The sequence below is a fragment of the Canis lupus genome, chromosome 1 (assembly GCF_048164855.1).
Source record: "Canis lupus baileyi chromosome 1, mCanLup2.hap1, whole genome shotgun sequence".
In the NCBI taxonomy this organism is placed as follows: domain Eukaryota; kingdom Metazoa; phylum Chordata; class Mammalia; order Carnivora; family Canidae; genus Canis; species Canis lupus.
Window position 1 is genome coordinate 78,632,300 of NC_132838.1, and position 6,205 is coordinate 78,638,504.

Here is a 6,205-nt window from a genome sequence, read left to right on the forward strand (position 1 = left end):
GGCTCCATGCAGGGAGCCTGATGATCCCAGGACTTGGAGATAACTCCCTGAGCAGACGCTCAGCCCAACCGCTAAGCCACCCAGGCATCCCAAACCTTTTTAAAATTTAAGGTGGCAGTTTCCTATGCTTCATTCATTCATAAAAAAAAAAAAAAAAAAAAAAATCAGTTACTTCCCAGTTCTTTTTTTTTAAACCTCTGCAGGAGTGCTTTGCCACTATGTTCTTTTGAGGAAATTTGTATTATGAGGAGAAAAATGAAAGAGGTAAAGAATAAGGCTGCTCCAATTCTGATCAGTTTTATCTATCCTAGAAAATTCCAAGATCCCCCGCCCCGAGAAAGAATTCTAATTGTAGTTTATATGACTTGTTGTTTTTGGATTTTTCTTCCCCTTTTATTATTTAAGAAACTGATTCCTAATTTCAAATATATTTTTTATCTCCTTACATTTGTTTTTAATGAAAATGTGAAGACAAAATTGATTTATTCCACAATAAAACTCAAACATTCTGTCATTAACTGAAACGGTCTGAGGAACAAGTATTACCTTAATTCTGTCTTGGAGGTCTTCTCAGTATTTGGAAATAAAGACAGAGCTTACTACCCCCCCAACCGCGCCCCCCCCCCCCCCCACACAGTATTCATTCTTCCATTTCTCTTTATCAGTAGAATTCTGGAATCCAGAATAAGGATGCCATATGTAGCTAGGTGAAGTCACATGAGTAAATTGTGGCCAGAATTGGTGTGTACAACTTCTGGGAAGTGGAAGTCTTTCTCCTTTTCTTCTCTTTCATTCATGGTTTGTGAATGTGATGACTGGACCACTTAAAGGAATTTTTTTTCCATGTGTATTGTCTTAGGAGTCAGAAGGAATACTTCTCTCATACCTAAATAAATGGGGTTTGTGGTTAGAAATTCTCATGGTATAATTTTTTTCTACGTCATTTAAATCCAAAGCCAAAGCTCAGTGAAACATGTATGCCCAGCATATCCCTCTATAATGTATATGGATGTTTTTTTCCTCTGCCGTCAGAGTGTGTATTTGGGCAGGCAAGGGAGGGTGTGTGTGGAGGGGTACTTTATGACAAAGCTTTTCAATATAACTGTTCTCATGCGAGAGCTGGATACAGCCCAGGGAAATATGAATTATAAGCCTGGCTTCCTTTTTTTTTTTTTTTTTTTTTTTTTTTTTAGGATTTACTTATTTTGGAGAGAGAGAACACATGAGTGGTGGGGAAGGGCAGAGGGAGAGGGAGAGAATCCTAAGCAGACTCCGTGCTGAGCATGGAGCCTGATGTAGGGCTTGATTTCATGGCCCTGAAATGATAACCTGAGCCACAATCAAGAGCTGGATGCTTAATTGACTGCACTACCAAGGTGCCCCTGAGTTGTAGGCCTCATGAGGATTTTTAGATAGTCCTAAGATAAGTTCTTTCTTTACTGCTTGCCTACTTTTCTAGATTCACACTTTTCATCTCTGGCCTCTAATCCACCCTTATATTTTCCTGCTAGCCAAGCCATGCATTCAAATGACATTTTAAATATTTTACTTAACATTTTAGCTCTGCTGGGAGGGATGAGTCTGCCATGTTGCTGAAAAAGAATTCTAAATTCTATTTGTTTCATTTTCAAAAAATAATGCTTACTTAATTTCTTTATATTCATCTACATTACTTCTTTTATTATCCCCTCATTCCTTAAGTTAGACACCAAGGTGGGATTTCCCTTCATTTCCTTCTTTCTTTTATTCCTTCCTTTTACTCTTTTATTTTGTTTTCTTTCCTCCTCTCTCATTCTTTCCTCCTTCCCTCTCCCTCTTTCTCTTTTTTTCTTTCTTAATCCTTCTCCTTTTTAAAAAGAATCCATGAATCTAAAGCCCAAGGTAGCAATGCTTTTAAGGAAGAAGTAAAAGAATCACTGTTTACTTACACATTTATTGAGTGCCTCCTGTGTGTCAGGTACTGTGCTTGGAACTGATACATATGAATGAATAAAGTTCTTCCCTCAAATAGGCAGTTATGTGGGGTGATGGTACAGTGTGGGGGCTATTGTGGGGGAAGTACACCATGCTAAGTGATCACAGAGTATGTGGAAGGTTTTCAAGAGGAGGCCATCATTAAGGGTAATCTGTATATGAGAGTTCCTCTTTGAGAGACGACCCACCTGCCCCACGAGCTAATATAGTAGGTCAGGAGTGAGTGACCAAAGTAGTCCAGTCCCTGAAATTGGAGTTCTATGTGGAAAACAAGCACTATATTATTATCGCTGTGTTAACATATGTATGGGCCTTTTTTTAGTCTGGAAATAATCACAGAACATTTTTCCTGTAGCAGCAGAGTTAAGCAATCACATCCAGGAAGAACAGGAGGAATCTTCTGCTTCAGAATGGCTGGATAAAATGGTCAGGGAGCTCTGAATTCAAGAAACAGACCCCCAGCGAGTCAGCACACAGACATCTATCAAAGGATAAAAGAACTGCCCATAGGTTCTTTATAATCACAGCTTGGTGACCTCACATAATCCTTTGCAAAAGAGTTGGCGTAGGCCATTACAAAAAGTATTATGTTGCACTCCAGTACTGAACGTATCCTAATTGAGATGGGTGAAATAATGACCTAGAGATAGGATTGTTTTTGGAGGCTTATTTTGCAGTTAACCTAATGTATAGTGGAAATAATCACTTTCTTAAAATCCAATCTGTTTGGATCATGCTTTATGCTAGTATCCCAAGACCCGTAAATTTTTGTTAGTACAAAAGTACAAAATGAGAAAGCAGAGAACTCCAAGAACTGCAGGCTGATAGACATTTCTGGATCCATAATGCCTCTTTCTTGGTTGGCTCGTCCAGGGCCCCACAGATGACAAACTGCATGTGCTCCTGGTTGTAGATCACAGCTGAACAAACTGCTCCAGAGTGTGAAAGGTCAGCACAGTGTAAACAGAAATCAGCAGTGACCTATGGAGTCTTCTCAAGACATAATAAATACCGTCTTCACGGTACTCCCCACCTTCTGCTGACTCAGGTATTCTCTAGCACCATGTGGCTTGTTTCTGGAGCAATATTTCAAATCCAGCAGACCATTGTATTTGGAGCAGAATTTTCTAACTATGCTTTTAATTTTCGCAAAATAACTTTCAGCCCCTTCTGAAAATGTAATCATACACAGGGAGCTTCATTGGGGAAGAATAAAATACTTTTTACAATACTCCTTTAGCTTTGGCTGCTACCATTAGCTTTACTATTCTATAAGAATTTCTTCTAGGTTTAGAGGATAAAAGCAGAATTTTTTTTTCAATCCAGATAGAATTTTGTGGCAGAATCATTAACTTTTACTCTCCTTGAAATCTCCCAATGACATTTTTTTTTTCTTTTCTGTACTCCTTTATTGAGAGGCATCCAGGCCAGTGTTACCTCTTGCTAGAGCAGAGTTGGGCTCACAGTCATCCTGCTCCCTTCCCGAGGATAGCCACAAATCAATCAGGAGAGCCTGCACTAGTCCTTGTCCATGTTAGATGAAAAGATTCTCAGATTGCACTTTGCCTTCAGCTAGCTCATACTACCCTGGGGAGGTAATTTAAGACAGAGTTGCACACCTGAACCTGAGGTGCCTGGATCTAGTGAAAGTAGACCATACACTATGTTCCCTGTGCACTCCAGGGCAAAGTTTAGGAAGCTGTGTGAGTATATGTGGGAAAGCTTTCCAATTCCCATCATGTGCAAGATCACATAGATTTGCTTGTCTAATGGGATAGCCTTGCAGAAGACCTAAAGCTCCTCACAGAATAATACTGACACTGTGCCTCTAGACATAAGTGTAGACGGGTGATAGGAGGGAAAACTTCCCTCCTCTCCAAGCCAAACTAAACAGAAAGCCCAATCCATAACCTACAATAACTTAACCCAGATGGTCATATTTTCTTTAGACTGCTAACCATTTCCAGTGAATTCATTAGTTTCAGTGTTTCTTCTTTTCAATTCTTATAGTTAACATTTGGCTTGCCAAATTCTAGGCATCCAAGAACAGGAGAGATCAGATGCTTCAGATTAAACAGTTCAAAGTCAGTGACATTTAGTTAAAATAAACAAATGGAATAAAATGGACTGCAGACTCATAGGTCCAAAAGTTAAAACTCGTTGACTGAGACTTAGTGCTATTACTCAGAAGTGAAGAGTTCATGAACAATAAAGCCAGTAATAATGGCACCAAAGATAAAATGGGACTGTTATGTTGAAGGAATGGTCCAAACTTACCTGTTGTGTGGCATCATTTTAAATCCCAGCAAAATTTCAAAATGAAATAAAACAACTGGAACAATGAGAAACTAAAACAGTGGGTAAGAATATGTTGGTCATTAACATCTTCAGCTTGGCGGGTTGTGATGATTCAGGGTAGGAAATCATACGGGAAGGAACAAAATTAAAAGTTAGAACAAGAACCCAAAAAAGTCTGACTTAGAGAATTATGTGCATACATTTATATTTTAGCAATTCTTCATCCCTTACTAAATGCATTTGAAAGTGAAAAATAAGGGCTCATGACTGGCTAAAAATAACTTCAAGACCTCTCACCAGTCATTTTTACCCAATACCCTTTTGCTTTCCAAACTTATCACTTTGCTTGGCAGATAAAGCTGTTCTTAGCCTACTTTGAATACTATTTCTTCTTTGGCCTTTATGTTTGCCCTGTATATTTGAAATTGTCCATGGTCATCTCCCTTTACTTCTTCACAGCACTTCTTAAATCTAGCACCTGCCTGATTTTCCCAATTTAGAAGATTCAACTTATTCTTCAATACAAAAGGAAACATACCTCTCTCTCTGGACATCTAGGTACCATTCTCCACACGTCCTCATGGTCTTTGTTGGTATATGTACTTTGTAAGGACAGGAGTCAGGTGTTTTGTAAGCTTGTATGGTTCCTCCTCCAATGCCACAACCCATATGGGTACTCAGTAAACATTGAAATGAAGTGAATTGCTTTCCAGTGCATTTATTGGCACATGTACTTCAGTAGGTCAGGATACATCTGTTTTTTTGCAACACTTAGTGATTTTCTTTTTCTTTTTTTTTTTTTAAGATTTTATTTATTTATTCATGAAAGACACACACATATTCGATTAGGGTCAGAGGCAGAAACATAGGCAGAGGGAAAAGCAGGCTCCATGCAGGAAGCCTGATGTGGGACCCGATCCCCGGAATTCGGGATCACGCCTTGGGCGGAAGACAGATGCTCAACCACTGAGCCACCCAGGCATCCCTAGTGGTTTTCTTTTTGAATGATTTTCTGACCAGGTCGGAGTTGTTAGATGTCTCTGAAAGTTGTTCATGGCTTGCTAAACAAGGAAGCAGTATGATTATATTACTGTACTGTAGACATGTCCCAGGTTTTAACATCAAGGATATTCTACTTATGTTTTTTACAAATGGTGTCCTTTCAAATGGTGTCCTTTCTCTTTTGTTCTTGTTTCTTCTTCTGCCCTCCTTCTATTCCTTCCCTCTTTCTTTCTTTTTTAAAATTCTTTTAAAGATTTTATTTATTCATAGAGACACGGAGAGAGAGAGAGAGGCAGAGACACAGCCAGAGGGAGAAGCGGGCTCCATGCAGAAAGCCTGACATGGGACTCCATCCAGGGTCTCCAGGATCACGCCCTGGGCTGCAGGCGGTGCTAAACCGCTGCGCCACCAGCGTGCCCTCCTTCCCTCCTCTTTCTTTCCTTCCTTCTTCCTCTCTCCCTTCCCCTTCCTCTCTCTATCTTTTACTTTCTTTTTAAACAAAGCTCTCTTACGAAACTGAGACATTTATAACAGGATCAACAGCCATGAAGGACTGCATTTTTCAGCCTGGCACAGCTGGACAAATACAACTCTAGAAGCCTGGCCTCATACCTCAATTGAGGATGGTGTCAACAAGTATGAGCTGAATCAAGGCTGGCCGAGATCTCTGCTTGGGGATGGCATTGGTTCCAACAGCGGGAACGCTGAGTTTCTAGCTTCAGGCTTTCAGTTCTCTCTATATCTTAATGCTCACAGCCCTTTTATGAGACAGCTGTATAACAATGTGCTTTTATGACAGCCTGATTCTTTTTCCCCTTTTAAATCTCAAACTGTACTGTATAAGACATTCTGTCTCCTATCATTCCATCAACAAGGCCTGAATAGCCAAGGCAAGTGCTCCTGAAGCACTTGTTTATTTCTTTGGATTTTT

General features: G+C 39.8%; 1 long non-coding RNA gene across 1 annotated transcript; it reads right to left on the reverse strand.

The window, feature by feature from the left end:
• Positions 1-638: 638 nt before the first annotated feature.
• On the reverse strand, positions 639-5,005 carry LOC140620341 (uncharacterized). The gene is made up of 3 exons (XR_012020161.1): positions 4,811-5,005; positions 4,252-4,365; positions 639-886 (listed from the first exon to the last, which is right to left on the reverse strand). It is a non-coding gene; the product is annotated as an uncharacterized lncRNA (long non-coding RNA).
• Between the last annotated feature and the right edge of the window lie 1,200 nt (positions 5,006-6,205).